This window comes from Cnephaeus nilssonii (genome assembly GCF_951640355.1).
Source record: "Cnephaeus nilssonii genome assembly, chromosome: 14".
Lineage (NCBI taxonomy): Eukaryota > Metazoa > Chordata > Mammalia > Chiroptera > Vespertilionidae > Cnephaeus > Cnephaeus nilssonii.
Window position 1 is genome coordinate 70,751,956 of NC_137085.1, and position 20,206 is coordinate 70,772,161.

Here is a 20,206-nt window from a genome sequence, read left to right on the forward strand (position 1 = left end):
CCCAAAGTGGCTAAAGTCGCCCTGGGCGCAGGCCCTGTGCGCGCACGAGCGGACCGGGCCCCAGGGACAGTGGGTCCCCAGCTGCGGCCGCCCATCAGCTCCCCGCTCCCAAGGCCAAGTTCCTCCCGCGGGGCGGGGCGGGGAGCGGGGCTGACTCCGGCCGCCCCTCCGGCCCCGCTCGGACCCACCCCCCCCCCCCCCCGGCCGCGCGCTGGCCCCGCCCCCGCCCCGCCCCCTGGCGGCCGGCCGGGTGGCGCGGGGCGGGGCCCGGGGGAGGTGGCCGCGGGTGGACCCGTGCAGCTCGCGGAAGCGCGCCCCGCAGCGCCCTGGAACGGCCCCGGAGCAGCGTGGCGTCCGCCTGGCCCCCGAGCCCTCGGTGCAGCCCCGGTGAGTACCGACCGGGCCGGCCCGACGTCGCCGGCGGGAGCGCGGCCGCCCTGTCCCGGGAGGAGCCGCGCGAGCCCCTTTCGCGGCGTCCGGGCCACGTTCCCGAGCGCGACTCCGGCGCTGGGCGGCCCAGGGCGGGGAGCGCCCGGGAGGCCGCGGGGAGAATCGGGGACTAGTCCTCCCGGGGGACTGACCTCCTCACCTTGTCCCCAGCCCGTGCCGCGCGGGGGGCAGGGGCCGGGGCTGGAAGGGCTCCCCTCGCCCCCGGTGCCGGGGTGTGCGTGCCGCCCGAGAACCCTCGCCGCGGTGCGGGCCTCGCCGGCGAGCCCTCCGCAGGCGGTGCCGGCCGAGCTGGCAGTCCTGACTCCGAGGAGCGTGTGCGGGCCTCCCGGGTAGGCCTCGCCGGGCCGGGCTGGCCGGGCCGGGAAATCCTCACTGGGTGCCGGCCGATCGGCAGTCCCACCAAGTGGCAAGAGGAAAAAGGGGCGAGGGGAAAGCACCCCTCGGTGGGAGGTGGGAGGGCGGCACGGAGCACATCCTGAGAGATGCAGAGCCGGGAGGGCGCATGGGCTGCCTTCCTAAGCCAGCGGCACGCACGCTGAGTGGCATGTCCTCCTTCCTGCACCGCGCGCAGCTCCTGGGGGTGAGGGCCGCGGGGCACAGCCTCTGGGACAGCAGTTCTCAAACTTTTGGGGAGACGCAAAACCCCTTTACACTCCTAAATATGAGCGTACTAAGGAGCTTTTGTTTATATTGGGTTATATCTTTCGATATTTACCATCTAGAACAGAAATTTTTACTTTATTTTAAAACAATAGTGGTCCTGTTATCCTTAGCCTAACGTGTTTTTCTGCAAGGAGCCATGCTGTCCAAAACAGACTGTTACTGAGAAGAGTGGCATGTTACATTTTTGCAAACCTCTCTGATGCCAGGTTTCATAGTAGGCAGCTGGATTCCTCTCTCTGCTTCTGCATCCAGTCTGTTGCAATATCACGTGTCATGTAGCCTCGGAAAACCTCCCTGTGTGTACTCCTGAAAACGTGAGAGTGAAAAAGCCAATCGCCTCTTGGTGTCATTACAAAACTCGTGTAGACCTTGTGGATTCCTAGACTGCCCGGTCCCGCACCACACTCCGAGAACCACTGGTGTGGGAGATGCCTCCGAGGCTTCCGTCATTGGCCCGGCTTCTTGTTTGCGATCCTGCCTCTGAATGGAACGCACGCCAGGCCAGCCCATGCCATGGGCAGCGTTAGCCTCTGCTATTTGCGACTAAGTGCTGGGGCCCCACATCAGCGCTGATGAGCCCTGCTGGCCTCCTGGAGACTCAGCAAGGCTCACAGGTGGCTCAAAACTTGCACATAGTTGGCCTTCATTTAAATAACCTACTATGGATTCTTCTTTGATCCCAAGTCCTCTGCAGTTGTCACTCTAGCCATGTCTGTCTAGGATGTGAGTTGGATCCCCATTCAGGGCGCGTGAGTATGGGAGGCAACTGATTGATGTTTCTCTCTCTCTTTCTCTCCCCCCCTCCTCTTTTCTCTCTAAAAGTCAATAAAAGCATATCCTTGGGTAAGGATTAAAAAAAGAAAACAAAAAGAAAAACTCTCATTATATGTACATATGTTATACACTGTAAATGTACATTGTGTGTATGTATGTGTATGTGGGCATTTGTGTGTCTCTATATGTACCTAAGTCATATGGGTGTGTGCTTACATATTCCATCTATTTAAAATTGCCTTATAGATGTTTGGGCGACAGATATACCGAACTGTGAAAGTTGTAGTGAGTGTGGGATGGGTGGAAGAGGACAGTGGGCTTTTACTTGGTTGTTTCTGTGCCTGCAATCCGGGTCCGACAGGACCTGGGTCCAGAGAAGAGCCCACCCGGAGGTTGTGGCGAGCGTACAGGGGTCTGTGTGACTGTTACCAGAAGTTCTTTCCGAAAGAACAGGAACGCGTGCGTGCTTTTGTCTTTCCTTTCTCCGTGTGCATTTCTGTTTGCCGTTGCATGGCCTTGAGTTTGTCGGGAACTCACTCCCCGGTCTCGGTGCTCTTGCACTTCCCACTTGCCGAGGTGTGTCCCTGAGTGGCCCTTCCTGCATCCTTCCTGGTGCGTGGTAGGTGGGACCCCTCTCGGGTTATTTCCGCCACATCAAGTTCGGTCAGCACAGGTTCAGGTAGAAGCTCCATACATCATAGACAAACAGTTCTCTAAGTCTGTCCTTCCTTCCGCTCCTGCATCCACAGGGCCTCTGTGCTCCAGGCTGCAGCCTCCCCTTCGGAAATGTTGCAGGCACACGGGCGTGTTGCATCTGTAGCTACACTCTCCGCAGACTGGAGCAGCCAGTGGGTTCGCCTCTGAGCGCCTGCTCTGTTCTTGGTTTAAAGATATTTACTGACCTACTTCCCTTGCCCCAGCCCGTGCCCAGCTCCGCACAGGATTCTGGAAAAAGTAGGAGCAAAAACAGGTGTGGGCCCCGTCTGACCAGAGCTTTCCGCTGGCGGTCCCTCAGGGAACTGCTGGTTCATAGAGACAGAGCCCACATGAGCCATGGTCCCGTGTGAAGAACAGTACCCCTTCCAGGTGTGCGCTCAGAGCAGGTGCTGGGAAAGCCCGGCCCCGAACGGTGAAGATACCAATAAAACCAACGTTTATGGCCACGCGCCTCGCCCAGAACCGCCTTCGCCTGCCTGCCTCCGCGCTCTTATGGAGGAAGTCACCCCGGTGAGGCAGCCGGACTCTGCAGGGAAAGGAGCTCCAGCCTGGCTCAGTCACTAGCCCAGTCCCGGGCGAGGCCCTTTCTCTCTCGGGGCCTCGGTCTCCTCGCCTTTGAAGTGAGGGCTTGGGCCACTGGTGTCCCAGGTCGGGGCCCTGCAGATGCTGGAGGAGCCAGTGTTTTGCTGGAGCTGGTTGGCACTAGTGTTGTGTGCATTTCTTCCAGCTCCGTTCCAGTGGCATCGCATGTTTTAGCGTGTAGTACGCCATCATCCGTGTATTTACACCACGGAAATCTGCTCGAAAGCCAGGGCGCTCCCCCACTCTGCAAGTTGTTAAAGGTTTACCAGCTCACCGTTGCTGTGTCAGAGCCGGGTGATTTTCCTCTGTATTTTAATAGAAAACAGACTCTTTAGCCAGGACAGAAACACTGGACATGGGGTGCATGGTTCAAGTTCTCCAAATCTTTGATAGGGAAAAAATAGTGTGTGTTCACTATATTCTAGAATACGGGTCAGCAGACTTTTCTGTAAAGGGTCAGATAGCATTTTACACTTTGTGGGCTCCCCTGTCTCTGTTGCACCTATTCAGCTCTGCTGTTGTAGTGTGAAAACAGCCTGAGACAATATGTGAATGAGTGGACACAGCTGAGTTCCAATAAAACTTTATTTATAAAAACAGGTGCTAAGCTTCAGGTTGCTGACCCCTGTGCTAGAATGTCGAAACAGGAGCCATGCTTCAAGGGGGTAGTTTCATGGAAAAGGAAATTCTTTAGGACTTTATGCATGAATACTAGGGACTTGATATTCCAAGACAGACATGGCTAGAGTGACAACTGCAAAGGACTTGGAATCCAAGAAGAATCCATAGTAGGTTATTGAAAGGAAGGCCAACTATGTTCAAGTTTTGAGGACACAGCCATGGGTGGAGGAGGGAAGGGGGTGTCTTTGTTCCCAACTGTCTCTCTGGAGCCATCTCGGACATGCTGGGATGGAGGGACCTGCAGTGTAGCCCCGTGTGAGTTTTGGGTGCTCATTGGCTGGAGCATCATCCTGTACACCAAAAGGTTGCAGGGGTTCGATTCCCAGCCAGGGCACATACCTAGGATGAGAGTTCGATCCACATTCAGGGCGCGTGCGTATGGGAGGCAACTGATGGATGTTTCTCTCTCTCTCTCTTTACCCTCCTCCTTTCTCTCTAAAAGTCAATAAAAGCATATCCTTGGGTGAGGATTAAAAAAAGAAAACAAAAAGAAAAACTCTTATTATATGTGCATATGTTATACACTGTAAATGTACATTTTGTGTATGTATGTATGTATATGTGGGCATTTGTGTGTCTATACATGTACCTAAGTCATATGGGTGTGTGCTTACACATTCCATCTATTTAAAATTGCCTTATAGATGTTTGGGCGACAGATCTACCGAACTGTGAAAGTTGCAGTGAGTGTGGGATGGGTGGAAGAGGACAGTGGGCTTTTACTTGTTGCATTTGGTGATGCCATTTGTCTGCCTGCCCTGCAGCATCCGTGTATTGCTTTTACAGCCGGAAAACAAAACTAAAAACGAAAATCCCAACAACCTGTATTTTAAAAAAGAAGGTAGTTATTTCTCTAGTAAAAATGTTACTGCAGCCTCCTCTCCCCCGATAAAGAAAATCATGTTAATTGTCACATCCTGGTTCTGAACAAGGGTGTATGGTACGGGTATATATTAACGCAAAATAATCTTGAGAGACAGCCCTCTCAGATCGGAAGATTTCGTTAAACAGCCATGTTAGATTTAAGCCCCAGATCCAAGTGTTCTTTACCGAACTATCGCTCAGCCTTTACAAGGGTGTTGGAAAATGCTATTTCACGGAGTAGCCGGAAGTACAGTTTAATGAAAAAACATATTACCCAAGAATATTTCCCTGTGATCCTGTTTTTCAAGGAGAGGAAACATGCGCCTGTATGTGTGGGTGTGCACACGCGTGGACCGAGGCAAAGGCTCTGCCACGCACCGAAGGCTTTTCTCTGCGTTCTGGAGTAAGCTGGCTTTAAATGGTCTTCACTTTGCCTATCAATGCTTTCTAGCTAGTATTAAAAAAGTATTAAATTTGATATGACAAGGATTAAATTGGACATGACCAAAAATACGCCCCATAGTTACTTGTACACCTAGTAGGAGAACAACCCGGTAGCCTTCGTTTGTCTTAGACACACTTACCACCCTTCCTCTCAGTGGGAAGTGGGGAAACACGGGCCGAGGGACAGGCATGGGGAACCGAAAACAGGCCCGCCGCCGGGCCGCCGTCACGTTGTACTACTTCCCCGTGGAGTGGGCTCCAACCTCCGCCCACCCTCCCCCTCCGGGTGACCCAGACGTTGGGAAGTTCTTCATAAACACCATCATCTGAGAAGCCATCAGCTGACCATCTCCCTAGGTCGCCTGGCCTTCACTTCTTTCTTGGACATTTTTAATGGAACATGTCAGACATAAGAAGTGGAGAGTAGAAACCTCCAGCTTCAACCAAGAGGAACGTTAACTTATGGCCAGTCTTGTTTCATATTTTCCCATTCCTTTTTCTCTCTGACATCTTCATTTTCAACTGTATAAATTAACAAAAAATATTCTTCTTTGCTGTGTCTTTTTAATGACAAGCATGGGCTGACTGCTGGAGCCAAATCTTCAAACCCCTCTGCCCCAGGGTCAGCGCCGCTCAACCACCCAGTGGCCCTTGAGCACTGGCTGTGCCGTCCCGCTCTCTGTGGCTGCGTTTGCTCTTCCGTGTACATGTGTCTTCCCTCTTTCTTTCCCCACTTCTCTGCAAAGCCTTTCTCCCCTCGTGACAGCTGTCTCTCAGGTGACCTTTCTTATAATCCTTATCCTACTATCGTGACTTGTGTGCTGATCTTAGTCTCCTGGTTAGATTTATTTGTATGAAGCAAAAAAGTGTTTTCCTTATCTTCTGTATTCCTTAGCAGTGCTTAATGCAAAGGAGATGCTCAAAGAATGGATGCTACATTAATTGGAATCGAGTTCGTTGAAGGGAAAAATTTTTTTTTTCAATCCTCACCCAAGGATATATTTTTTCCATTGATTTTTAGGGAGAGTGGAAAGGAGAGGGAGAGATAGAGAGAAACACCAAGGTGAGAGAGACACATCGATTGGTTGCCTCCCGCATGCCCCCGACCAGGGCCAGGAGCTGGAAACCAAAGTATGAGCCCTTGACCAGAGTTGAACTAGGGACCCTTCAGTCCTCAGGCTGATGCTATATCCACTGAGCTGCCCCGACCCGCGGGGCAACAACGCAGACACCAGAGACGAACCTAAGAGAACGAGACAAACAAGGGACGCGGAGAATGGAGGCAAGACAAATGGGTTCTGATCAAGCCTCAAAATTTTATTCTTACAGCGGTGCCTTATATCCAAGTCAGGGAGTGGGAGGTGGGGCGCGGGGAGTGAACTGTGGACCTATCAGTGCTTGCCAGCAGGGGCTGCAGGCAGGGGAGGGGGTATGAGGAAGTAGCCGTGGGTGCACGTGGTTTCTAGAAGGGGAGATATCTAGGAGGGATGGGGGCTGAGCGGGTCATGTGGGTTAGATAATTTGCTAAGGTCATAAAGGGTGCTGACTATAGATAAAGGATGGGGCGGTTGGAGGGCAGGTGTGGTGGTAGAAGGGCAGTTATGCGAAGAATGCTTTGTCCTTAGGCATGAGGAAGTAGGCCTATGGTGAGGACCAGTTTTCCATGAGGTTCTGTTTCATTAGCTTACTAAAATAATGTTAGAATTAATTTGTCATTGACTCTTGGCTCCTGACATCTCCTCCCTCTCTGTTTAAGAGAAGGGAGTGGGCCTTAACCAACCGGGGAAACATCGACCTGATTCCTCCCGTGGGCTTTGTATGCCCACCATGTGTGGCTCTTGACATCTTTTGGGGAGGAGAGGCAGAGCCATTATTTTTATTGATGTCAACCTCTATGCAAACCAGGTGTACTCTCAGGGAAATCCAGAGGAGGTTGGAAAAAATGTCCCGATCTTCCCTTGCAATGCTTTGCTCTGCACTCGGTTTGATACCCATACCTCTGGCTCTGGCCAGAGCGTAGGTAAGCATCCCTCTGGTTAAGATGCTGTCCCCGTAGGGAAGGAGCGAGTCTGGGTCTGGAGGTTTTCTCGCTCTTGGTAAACCGAGCCCCACCTATCGGCCATTTCCAGGCATTGATAATGAATCTGAATGGGTTTTGCTAAAGCTGAATCTATTTGCTGTTTTACGAGGTCGGTTATTTTTCTAAATGCCCAAGGGCCAAATGTCTTCATGGCTGGAGCATTCCTGTTAATTCCTCTCTGTTGCAGGAATCCACATGGTCTAGGAGTTGTTTTCTGAAAATATACAAACACATTCTCGACCAAGGTTAATAGAGAACTCTTTTCTATAAATTTTACTTGGGATCCTTTATTTTTTGCCCAAACAATTTTCCTTTGGCTTATTTTGACACCATATATGTTTTTCATGGGTGTCCTGCTGTGTGAAAATTAATTTTCAAAGTAAAAAATTTTTTCTAGATGTAATTTACTTACAGGATATTTTTTCTTACATGGTATTTTTCCACTATCCCCCTTTTTTATTTAATTTTTAGGAGGTTTTGGAAGATTTTTATAATGCAGTCTTGATAACTTTAAATTTTAATTTCTGCACAAAATATGACTGCTTTAGGTTCATTGCATGTTAAGTAATTTTACCATGAAATGAACCATCAATAGAAATTTTGGTTAATACTTTAGGAACAGCTTTTGTACAATTACATTTTCTTGAATATTTATTTTCAATTAGCCAATTTAAATTAATCTGAAAACTTGACTATTTTACTGTCAAATTTAATACTCATTAAATAACAACAATCTTAGTTTACTCAGTAAATATTAATGGAAAGGATTATTTTGCATCCTTGAGAAAGCCCTGAGCATTCCTGGATTTAGATATAGGGCAGCTGCCATCAGCCAACTCTCTGTTGCCTGGGTCTCAATCCAAGCTGGGCCAAGTCTCTTTCTGTATCTGGGTCCAGATCTGATCTGATCTGGGCCAAGTCTCTGTATGTTGCCTGGGTCCCGATTTGAGCTGGCATGGGAAGCGCGAAGCAGCCATGGGGCAGGAGACCTCCCTCAGAAGGGGCGAGTGTTCAAGCCCCTGCAATGTTGGGGGGGTGAGGTTCTGTGCCCCACCTCTGTTGACCCCCAAGTTCTCTCCTGATGGCCCCTCTGCGACTGTGCCTGTCTTAGGTTGTTCCTCCCTTGAGGAATCTTACCCGTCTTTGACTAACCAGCCATCCTCTGGGGCCAAGCAGGGTGATGTGAGGTTCAGTTCTGTCTCCTTGGTAGCCTATGCCCCTATGGCCTCCATGCCCAGCACCTGCCTTGGGATCCCCTCGCCTGCTGGCGGGGCCCCGGCATTGATCACATATCTTGGGGAACCCAGGTTTCTTCTCCAGGGAGGGCCCATCTCACGCCATTGGGCGAGAGACAGATCCATGGTACCAGTCATTATGAGGCTTCAACCTCAGCATGAACTGAAAACTCAGGCAACAGCTATGGGCAATTGGATTGTGAGAAGAGGGTCCCTCTTGGCAAAAAGAGCAAGAAGGGTCAATATAGAATGCTCAAATGCTTTCCCAAGGGGCCTTCCACACCGTGGAAGGGATTAAATTCTTTCATGTCCTTTTTAAATTGCTGCCAAACATTCAAAGAATTAGTTTGTAAGTTTAGGATAATTGTACAATATGCTGTTGTAAAATATCAAAAACTATAATGAAATTGTAAAATATCATGTAAGAATATTCTTTGTTCTAGGCCATGGCAATTCAATCTCAAACTGGCTATCAATTTCTCTTGTACACAAAAGGTTTTAACCAGTTAAAGTCTCCTAATAATTTCTAAAAGTCATTTAATCTTTTCTTATCTACACCTTCTGAGGTCTGATGCATTGATTATCAATTACAATCTCTGATGTTTGAAGGAAAACTCTATTTTCTCCCAAAATAATCTGCAGGCTATAGAGCGTTTCATTTAAGGATCTTTGTCTTTCTTTTTACAACAAGCAACCTGTATGGTTACAGCTTGAAAGGCAAGCCTCAGGCGACTAGCTAGCTATATTACAAGTATTCTTACAGTAAGGCTGACTACTAATTTACTTTCAGATTTAACATTTTAATAACAATTTTCAGTTTATACTGTAAATGTTAGTGAAATAGAATTTAAAATCTTAAAATTTCTTTTTTATAAATTTATAATTATATTTTTAAAGTATCCTCTTAGGCTTATTTGAATATACAGAGGAATCATGGGAAGCCTTCAGTAACCCTTTTAGAAAACTTATTTAAATTGCTTACAAAGACATTGGCTTATTTAAAGGAAGGGGACTGGCCTTTGTTATTTCAAGATGGTGGCCAAAAGCCACATGGCCAGAGGGGCAGGCAAGATGGCGGCTGCCTCACAAGCGGCAAATGTTGCCCCGCCTCTGGCTTAATTAAGAATGCAGGCGGCTACGAGTCAGGATTCAACTACTTATAAAAACATTGGCTTCTCATGTAACTTAATTTATATGAGACATTGATTATATTTTAAAAATCCAATTTATAAGGTAACTTAAGTAGGTATCTTTAATTTAAAAAGCAAAGAAACCTATTCAGTAAAACTTATTTGATACTTTATTGTTCTGATCCAAAAGTATAAACACTGTCCCACCTCCAGCCGATCCAAAAATGCAGGCTGCTTGAGGCTTTTGTCTTTTTAGAAATTTTACTGCTGTTGAAAATGTTGGCTATATTTAAATATATTGTTTTTGCCCTCCTTACAGGCAAAAACTTTCATTATTTTATAAAGCTTTCCATGAAGAGAGAATAGACTTTTGAAATACATTTAAGGGCCTGTGAAATGTCTTAAAAGCTATTCTCAAAACCTTGAAATACCTTGGAAAGGTCAAACATATAATATATATATATGTATATATGATTTAAAGATTATATACTTAAATTATCTTAAAGAATATCAATTAAATTTAAACTGTATCGCAGAATTAATTCTCTTTTTTAAATCAGACCAAGAAGTAACATGTTTTGAATTCCTAATTATTTAAGAGAAAACACATTTTATTTTCTCAAAAATTAAGTTGCTATACTCTAGGCATTTAGTTACCACAATTCTATAATTTCTCACAATTCAATCTGAACCTTAAACTTCCAGAGTTTGTAAGTCAAATATTTAGCAGTTCTTTATTAATAACCCTTTATATTTTTAAGAATAAATTTTAAAATCTAATAGTTAACTTTAAATCATGTTTTTTCTGGCTGGGGTTGGCCTAGCCACTTGACCTTTTCTGGGAAGGTCGGCTAGCAAAAGGTGTAGCCATTGAAATGCAAATGAACATTCTTTAAAAATGGCCGCTGGCGGGAACCAGCCCACCTACACGCTAGGGGAAGGGCGCGTCCATCCCTCCCTCCATAAAAAAGGGTGTAGCTTTAAAACCTTTTAATGGAGAGTAAAGAGACCTTAAACTTTCAGAGCTTTAAATCTTAGATAGCAAAATTAAATACTTAGCATTTCTCAAATCAATAATACTTTTACATTTTTAAGGATACATTTCAAACAAAATATAAGGCATAGTCAATTAATAGATTAATTAATTATAACATCTAGACTTCATACTAGGCATACTCAGATCAACATTTCAGTATTATAAATTTCAATACATTTAGATAATTTGAACTTAAAAGTTGTAAATTTCCAGCCAATAGGCCTGGCACAGCTGCTAAATATTTTAAAAGAATTTTCCTGCTAGGGAAGTCAAGAAGCGAACCCATAGCTATCTTGCTTTCTACTTCCTGGGGGTTACTTGCCTCGGGGTGGGTAGTTTCAAAAGAGTCACCCCAAATCACCTTGGGAAACCAGCCTCTATCTCTCTCCCCGGTTCATCTCCACCATCTTTAAGGCCAAAATAGTCTCGGGTTTTTATTCTGTACACAGAAAAAGGTCAAGTCCAGCTCAAAACTATGCGCACTCGTTTTTAAACTGGCCTTTTCCCTTGCATGTGCACAGAAATCCCGGATGCATTTATAAATTTGTAAAAGCTTTAAGTCATTAGCTGGAAAATAAATAAAGATGGTGAAGATGAGGCCTTTCAAATTGGCTGTCTTGGGGAGTGGCGTCCATATTGGATCACCTCGTGTCTCCCTTCCCCCACCTCCTTCTTTCTTAGGGGGAAGATTCAGTAAAGGTCTGGCATCTACTGTTTTTATTTTATTTACTTTTTTCAATTTTTATTTATTTTTATTTTTAAGGAAAGAAAAGATTTTTAAGATAAAGAATTATTGGCCGTTGCTGAAAAGTTCCTTTTATTCTTTTTTACTTGGTTACAAGTAGTTTACACGTGGAGGCAGAAGAGGTGCAGATGGTATTCTTAGAGACTTGCACCCTTCCATTGCAGGCTGTAACCCACTTAGACATTCTTAAACTCTCCTGTGCTGAATCAAGGCCATCAACAATTAAAATAGGAATTTTCTCTGGACCAAAAGTCTCATAATAATCCTGAAGGGCGTGTGGAAGGGGGACGGGAGTTTTCTTTAAGAATTTCCTCCCCCGTTTTAATAACTTCCTGAACATCAGGGCCATGTGAGTGGATTTTCAGCATGTAAATTCCAGTAGGAAAAAGTAGTTACAGGAATCTTTTCAGGGCCAAAGGCTCGATAAAAATCTTGTAAAGCATCTCCTACTCTAGCCCATCGTCTATGATTGATGGTTCCTTCTAGGAGGAACCAGGGAAGGGTATCATGAATAAAGTCAAAAGATTTCTTGAGATCCTTCTTTTTAACCCTTACTCCTCGCGTCCTGAGGGATTTCTTGAGGCTATCAAGGAACATTTCATGACTACTCAGTGAATTCCCCATTCTTGGTCGGCTGGATGGCTTTTTAGGTACTTATCCTCTCCCACGTAAGCCTCCGGGCTGTATAAACCCCGCGCCAGGTCAGCCTGACTTTTTTCGCCTACTGTGAAATCAAAGCGGAACTCTCTCCTTTCAATATTGCTCTTTACTCCCTTGCTTGCGTGAAACAGTCGGTAGGTATAATCCGCCTACTCGGACCCTCATAGACAAGGAAGATCCCTGATGCCCCCGTCCCATAGGAACGGGGGAGGTGAACTCCTCGTGGTTGAGTCTATGAGGTGAACGACCTTTTGTTCATAGCAAGCTCAAGGTTTGGAGAGCAAATCTACTCAGTGAGGAATTCACGACAGAGAAATCAAGCAGGGATACTAGGCCAGGTGATTCAGAGTTGTCACTACCGAGACTGGGTACCCTTCACTCTTCCCCAGTACGGTGAGGTGACTGCTTATTAGTGGGCTAGAGGAATTGACCCGAAAAGCCAATAATAACAGCCGAGCAAAGAGGGGTGAAATGTCCGAAAATGCTTGTTTGTAAAATTATCCACTTACCTCACTCCGATCTGACTCGCGGCGGGTGCGCGGCGATCTAGGGGGGAATGCAATCCGAAGGTGCGAGATCAGGGGGAATGCAATCCGAAGGGTCGCCTGGCCAGGCCTTTTCAGTGGATGTTCCCGTCGGAGGGTCTCTAGACCACGTTGGGCGCCATCTTTGCCCCGACCCGCGGGGCAACAACGCAGACACCAGAGACGAACCTAAGAGAACGAGACAAACAAGGGACGCGGAGAATGGAGGCAAGACAAATGGGTTCTGATCAAGCCTCAAAATTTTATTCTTACAGCGGTGCCTTATATCCAAGTCAGGGAGTGGGAGGTGGGGCGCGGGGAGTGAACTGTGGACCTATCAGTGCTTGCCAGCAGGGGCTGCAGGCAGGGGAGGGGGTATGAGGAAGTAGCCGTGGGTGCACGTGGTTTCTAGAAGGGGAGATATCTAGGAGGGATGGGGGCTGAGCGGGTCATGTGGGTTAGATAATTTGCTAAGGTCATAAAGGGTGCTGACTATAGATAAAGGATGGGGCGGTTGGAGGGCAGGTGTGGTGGTAGAAGGGCAGTTATGCGAAGAATGCTTTGTCCTTAGGCATGAGGAAGTAGGCCTATGGTGAGGACCAGTTTTCCATGAGGTTCTGTTTCATTAGCTTACTAAAATAATGTTAGAATTAATTTGTCATTGACTCTTGGCTCCTGACACTGAGCCAAACCAGCTAGGGTGGGAAATCCTATCTAATAAAAGGATAATATGCAAATTGACCATCACTCCAACACACAAGATGGCTGCCCCCATGTGGTCAAAGATGACTGCCCCCATGTGGACACAAGATGGCTGCCACAAAATGGCCAGCAGTGGAGGGCAATTGGGAGGGACCAGGCCTGCAAGGGAGGGCAGTTAGGGACAATCAGGCCTGCAGGGGAGGGCAGTTAGGGGTGACCAGGCTGGCAGAGGAAGAAAGTTGGGGGTGACCGGGCCTGCAGGGAAGGGCAGTTGGGGGGGACCCAGGCCTGCAGGGGAGAGCAGTTGAGGGGAACCAGGTCTGCAAGGGAGGGCAGTTAGGGGTGACCAGGCCTGCAGGGGAGGGCAGTTAAGGGTGACCAGGCCTGCAGGGGAGGGCAGTTAGGGGCAAACAGGCTGGCAGAGGAGCAGTTAGGCATCAATCAGGCTGGCAGGGGAGTGGTTAGGGGGTGATCAGGCTGGCAGGCAGAAGTGGTTAGGGGCAATCAGGAAGGCAGGCAGGCAAGCAGTTGGGAGCCAGCAGTCCTGGATTGTGAGAGGGATGTCCGACTGCCCGTTTAGGCCTAATCCTACCTGGGTTGGGCCTAAACGGGCAGTCGGACATCCCTCGAGGGGTCTCATATTGGAGAGGGTGCAGGCTGGGCTGTGATACACACACACCCCGTGCACGAATTTCGTGCATCGGGCTTCTAGTTTTTTATTATAAAAGAAATGCATCACATTGAAAGAAAAATTCACAGACCCTGCCTCGTACCAAGAACATTTGATGGCACCTGATTTTAAAACATTTTAAAGAATTGTGATGAAAAGACTTCAATTTAGTCTGTTACCATTTTTTCAAATACACAGCTAGAGCCTTTAGGTCTTTTCTGATTTTATAATTTTTCCCCCCAGTAGATAAGAGTGGCTCTGGCTAGATTTTAGAGTATCCATAGTGTTTTAAAATGTAGATTTAAATCTTCAATAAAGAAATAGGCCATGTTTAGAATCCCCCTGTCCCATGAAGTAAGTGGAGAGCAATCTCATGCATAATGGTAGGTCACAGGTATAGAGTTCCCAGCGTGCACTGTGCTTCCCTCTCTTGCCTTGTTTCCTTACACAGCAGCCATTGTGAGCTGGGCAGAGCAGTGCAGGTCGGGTATCATTACCTTAAGTCTGCAAAGAAGTAACTGAGGTTTAGGGAGGTAAGTGAATCTTGAATACTTACCTCCAGAAAATGGCAGTCTGATTTTTGGTGTTGATTGGAAACCAGAGGGCTTTGAGATTATATGTTGCAAACATGCAAAGACAGAAAACTATCTTTCTGAGCATTATATGTCTTGGGAGACATACCCGGCTCTTGAGGTAAGGACGTATGTGTCCCTTAATGCCATCGAACTACTAAAGGGATATCACACTCTCTGAGCTAATCGTTTCTCAGATTCCTTGTGTTCTGCTTTAGTGTTTGCCTTTCTTACGCAGTTGTTGAGAGACCAAAAGTTATCCACCTTCTGATGAGTTAGCAAGGCCAGTGCATGAGTGCTGGTGTGATTCTCATTCTGTTCTTGACCTAAGATGACTCTGGGAAAGCCCATGTTTGGATAGTGTGATTTGCTCAAGCAGATGTTTACAGAGCACTTAATTATTCCTTATCCTCATCCTCCTTTTGAGACAATTATTGTGACATTACGAAGCACAGTTCACGCCATGGCATCGTTCACAAAGAAGCTGCGTCAGTGAAGGACAGTGCCCTCCTACCTAATCGCCAGGTTTGAATTTTTAGTTGGGGAGGGGTGAAAATCATTGATGACACTCTGTTATGTGCAAGAGCTGTGCCAGGGCTGACGTACCAAAAGTACAGTTGTGTAATAGTGGTGGGGCCTGACCTGCCTCAGGGTTAGTCTTCAGGATGGTAGGTTTCATAAAACCCCTGTTTGCTCAGGTAAGGAATGAGTTGCTTTATTTGTGCTGGTGACGCCTATACTTTTAAAGGGTGGGTTGCTGTCAACAACCCACCCTTTAAAAGTTATCTATCATATAAATGTTGCCAAAGTTAAGGATATTTGAGGGGAAATAGAGGTGACTAGCTAGTCCTCACATGTGCACCTTTGAGTTTGAGGATTGTTGTAATGTGAGATTTAATTTTTCAGTCCCTTTGGTTAATTTGAGTCCTTACATGAAGAGTGACTATAAAATGCTGCCACTGTGCAGCCCTGGCACCAGGGGGCCTGGGTCTGACTCCCAGCCTGGCCAGGTGCCAGTCACTAGACCTTGGCAGGTTACTGAACCCCTCTGATCCTCAGTAACATGGGGTGGCGATGCCTTTCTCACGCAGTTGTTGAGAGACCACATTACACAATGTGGGTGAGGTGCCTGGCACCCCACAGGCACCCAGCACATGCCATCGGGCCCCGTGCTGGTGGAGTGATGTGGCGCTCGTGGCATAATGCCTGGTGATTGCTGCTGTTCTTCTGAATTTTCGTTCCAGCCCAGAGCTCCTGAGCTCCAGGCCCAGGTATGCAGCTGCCTGCTGGATGTCATCACCCCAAATCCAGCCCAACATCCTGGTTCTCATGTTAGTCATTGGTCCTTCCAGCGTGCCCAAGTGAGGGACATAGGCGCTCTCCCCGACCGCTCTGTCTTCAGTGCTCACCCTGCGTCCCTCCTGCCTTCCTCACTCTTCCTGGGATTCTTGAACTTGTCTAACTCAAAAAGAGAGCCTCTGGCCCTAGCTGGTTTGGCTCAGTGGATAGAGCGTCGGCCTGGGGACTAACGGGTCCTGGGTTTGATTCCGGTCAAGGGCACACGCCCTGGGTTGCAGGCTCAGATCCCCAGTGGGGGGCATACAGGAGCAGCCGATCAATGATGCTCTCTCATCATTGATGTTTCTATCTCTCTCCCTTCCTCTCTGAAATCAGCAAAAATATTTTTAAAAGAGAGAGAGAGAGAGAGAGAAAGAGAGAGAGAGAGCGCCTCTGTTCTCTTTTCCTGACGTGACTGTAGTAGCACCATAACCTGCCTCCCTGCTGCTGGCCCTGAGTCAGTCCCCACCACTACCGGGCTGATCTCTGACAGTCAGATCAGGTCTTGGGGACTCCAGCTTAGAATCCTTCACTGTGCATCCTTGTCTTCCGGATGAATCCCAACTGTCTGTGAAGTCCCTCGTGATGTGGACCCTGCCCTCCTTTTCCTCTCGGCCCTGCCCAGCATGCACCCTGTAGGACTCCCCCAGGGGCCCACCTCCCAGGCCTCTGCATGTGCTGTTTTCTGCCCGCAGTTTCTCTTCCTGACTCCGTCCCGCTGCGTCCTTCTGGAAGGCTCCTGCAAGGTGTTGCCTGTAGCTAGAGGCCTTCCTCACACCTCCCATGCAGGTTAAGGTCTCCCTGGAGGCTTCTTTGTCACCCTCCCTCTGCCACTACCTCCCGACCAGTCTGTGTGTGACCGAAGCGCGATGGGGCTTTTACCCCTTTACCCAGGTGGTCCATAAGTGTCCTTATTAAGCTCATGAATCTACACCAGGCCCTTCTCTTGAACAGTTCAGCCCCCAGATGTGTCATGGCCTAATGCCACTCCATTACTTGTCACATCATTGACCCAATGTGGATCTCCTGCCACTGTGTGGTGGGTACACTGAGATGGACCGGAGCACAGTGCTGAAGAGCTGGGCCTTAGGGTCGGGTGGATTGGCTTGGAGTTCCGTTCTCCCTGCAGCACGCCTGCAGTCTGGTTCCGATCTCAGCTCCTGACCACCCAGCTACGCGCCTGTGGGGCCAGCAAGTGCAGGCCAGAAGCCAGGAGCATCGGTCCTCCGGCAGCTGCCTTTCTTCTGGAAAACCAGTCAACATGCGGGTTTATACCTCAAGCTTCTTTCTGGGCGCTTGACTGTCGTGAGTCATCATCCTCGAGTCCAAGCAGTTCTGGGGTGGGTGGGGGTAGATGACTTCTGAAGCTGGGTGAAGTCATGGAGATAAATGCTTCCCTGGGGGACCTGTGGCAGCCCTGCACCCGGCCTCTGGTGGTGACACTCTTTCCCAAGTCTGAGTTAGACAAGTTCAAGAACCTATGAAATGAGTGAGGGAGCTTGAGGACGTCAGGCTGCTTTCGTAAAGAAAGGGTGTCGACTGAGCGTGCTCTGTAATGCTCTAACACAGCACAGCTGCCTGCCCCTACTCCTGCTCTCAGGACTGGGGTGCGGTAGGCCTCGGTCGGGGTCTCTGCACGTGTCAATTTGGAAGCCCCACTGGTGATGGGGGTTGCTGCAGGTAGGGGACCCACGTTCTGGGAAGGGCTGAGGACTGACCTTAACGAGGAAAGGAGGAGGTCGGGAGCAGAGCTCGGGCTGGGTCAGGACCCCTGGTTCTGAGGAGGCCTGTCCAGCTTCTTCCTTTATTTCCCGGCCAAATGTTTCCTGACCCCAAGATGCCTTTCTTTTCTCAGTGCATCTCTGGAATTATAAATTCTCAAGTTCGCCAAGACTTTTTGGGGAAACTCTGCTTATATTAGCCCACTGTTTCATCCTTATGAGTTGGTGCTGATGCAGTTGATACAAAGTGAACTTCGAGGATGTGTCGGGCTGGCCTTTCCCCTTTGGGAATCGCGTACGATACTGTGCTGCTTGGTCGCGACCTAGAACTCGGGAGCCTCGAAGAGGCAGGCGTTTTACTTTCTGGGCTGAGAGTGAAGAGCAGGGGCTGCTGGATTAGGCGGTGCAGCGGCCACGGCCTGGCCCCCCCAAATCCTGACCCTTGCCTTTGGCAGTGGCTGTGCACATCTGCCGAGTGAGTCACGATCATTTTAGGATACATCCTGGAAATTTCCAATGTTACCTAATAATGAAGTTCAGAAACAGAAGAGTTAGTTTTGAGGAAGTAGCCACTTTTTAAATGCAATTTTTATATTACAGGCTAATTTCTTACCCCACTTTAACAAATTCAGATGTTGGAAATCTACAGTTTAAGCCAAACATAAAGCTAGGAGAATACTCTATAGGTTGTCTTTGGTCAAAATCACTAGAGTGGCCTACTCTGCTCTCCTCTTTGTCCTCTTTTTTTGCACTCATTCTTGCCTTTCTCAGACCTACCTCAGGGCCTTTGCACATGATGTTACCCCTCCTCCAGATTGCATGTAACTTGTTCTCTCTTCCTTCAAGGCTCTGCTCAAGTGGCTCCATGTCAATGAGGCCTGCTTTAACTCCTGACATCCTTCAAGGCCCCAACACTCCCCACTGCTCTCGCCCTGCTTTATCCACACAGCTGCTCTGTCTGACATTGTTTGTATATTTATTTATTTGTTTAATCTTTCTCCTTCCACTAAAGTGGGAGCCCCGTGAGGGCAGGAACTTTGTCAGTTTTGTTCCTGGGTGTATCCCTACTGCCTAAACCGTCCTTGGCATATGGATCATATAAATATGTATTGAATAAATGAATGAATGAATAAGTCAGAATTTTTTTCATTTGGTAAGGCCTATTTAGATCATCAACTAACCTTATGTTGCAGATTAGGAAATTGAGGCACAGAAAGGTAATATGGCTTATTGAATAAAATTGAATCATTTAAAAGCTGTTGTAACTCTTTAAAAGGCCTAGGAATATATGTGGAGCATTCTGGTTGATTGTCAAGTAGAAAACAAACTAACTAAAAATTTAGCAAAAAGAGACAAGTCGTTGTGTGGTGGCAAAGCTTTCTGATATAGAAGGCAGACTCTTATTCATTTTTAAAGTGTAAAGTGCACCTTGCATATAAATAGAAAAGAAAACTATGTCGATGGATTTAGTTATATTGTTATAAAGCCATTTCTTTCTCCAACTCCCTCCTTCTGCACTACTTTTTCTCTTTTTCATTCTCTACCAAAACAGGCAATGGCTCTTATCACTTCTCTTGCAAAATCCTTTTGATTACAAGTATCACGTTTAAGAGATTTTTGTTTTGTTTTTGTTTGTGTTTGTTTTAATTACTTTTTATGATTCTAAGAGGTTCAAAGAGGTAATCTGTCTCTGGAAAAATTCAGAGCTTCTTGGGCTACTCCAGTTTCGTAGATGCATCTGCAAACAAGTGATTTCTAGCTCCCTGCTTGGCGAAAGAACCAAGTTAACAGGCTGTGGTGGTTTGCTGGCCTGAACAGTCCTGACCTCGGTCTTGTTTATGCTCACATAGACATCCTTGGAATCTCACTTTTGTCAAAAAGTTGTTTATAAGTAGAATGACATTCAGATACATGACCGTCAGTTTAGGAGTGGGACCAATTAATTTCTCTTTAAACAAACAAACAAACAAAGCAGCATTCTGATTTTGATAGTGAACTGAAATGAACTCTAGAGATGTAGTGATATTTGACCTTGGAGTTGGAAGCCATGATAATGCAGGTGGGTGTTTTTAGGAAAGTGAGAAGAGAGGTGGGTAAACCACATGAAATACAGAAGGAACTCTTTTTGTTGTTTGCATAAATTTTTAAAATCTACTCTCCTGGAAACTGCCATGTATGTATGCACACTCTGTACCCCCTTACCCCCCCCATTACCCCGCCCCCCCCCCAGTTAGCTCTATCCTCCCACCCCTTGCTGACCGGGTCCTGCTGCTCAGGGTCACTCCTCTCCTCTGCTCCTTCCCACAGGTGCATGGAAAGCCTGTGGTTGGCTGTAGGGCACACTCATCTCAATGCCTCTCTCTATGTCCCTGGGCAACATAAGAGGCTCCAACTCTTGACAGCAGAGGCAGCTAAGTCTTGGACTTACATTCTCCAAAGGCAGGAAATGATCTGAAGAAGTGAATCTTATTTTATCTGATCACTGGAGTTTGGCTAAAGTCAGCCGACTGTTCCAAACATCTCTACAGATCTGGCTGTGCCAACACGCATCACTGTGTGGCATTCACTGTGGCCTGGGTGTAGGGTCTGAGGTGGTCTTCTAGCAGGCGTGATGGTGT

The 20,206-nt window shown here is 47.5% G+C and overlaps 1 protein-coding gene across 1 annotated transcript in view; it reads left to right on the forward strand.

Moving 5' to 3' along the window:
- The first annotated feature begins 256 nt into the window (after positions 1–256).
- The window catches only part of ACO1 (aconitase 1), a 68,439-nt gene continuing 48,489 nt past the window's right edge, over positions 257–20,206 (forward strand). The window contains exon 1 of the mRNA XM_079791177.1: positions 257–387. The gene's annotated coding sequence lies outside the window, so the exon portion shown is untranslated. The remainder of the gene's footprint in view (positions 388–20,206) is intronic.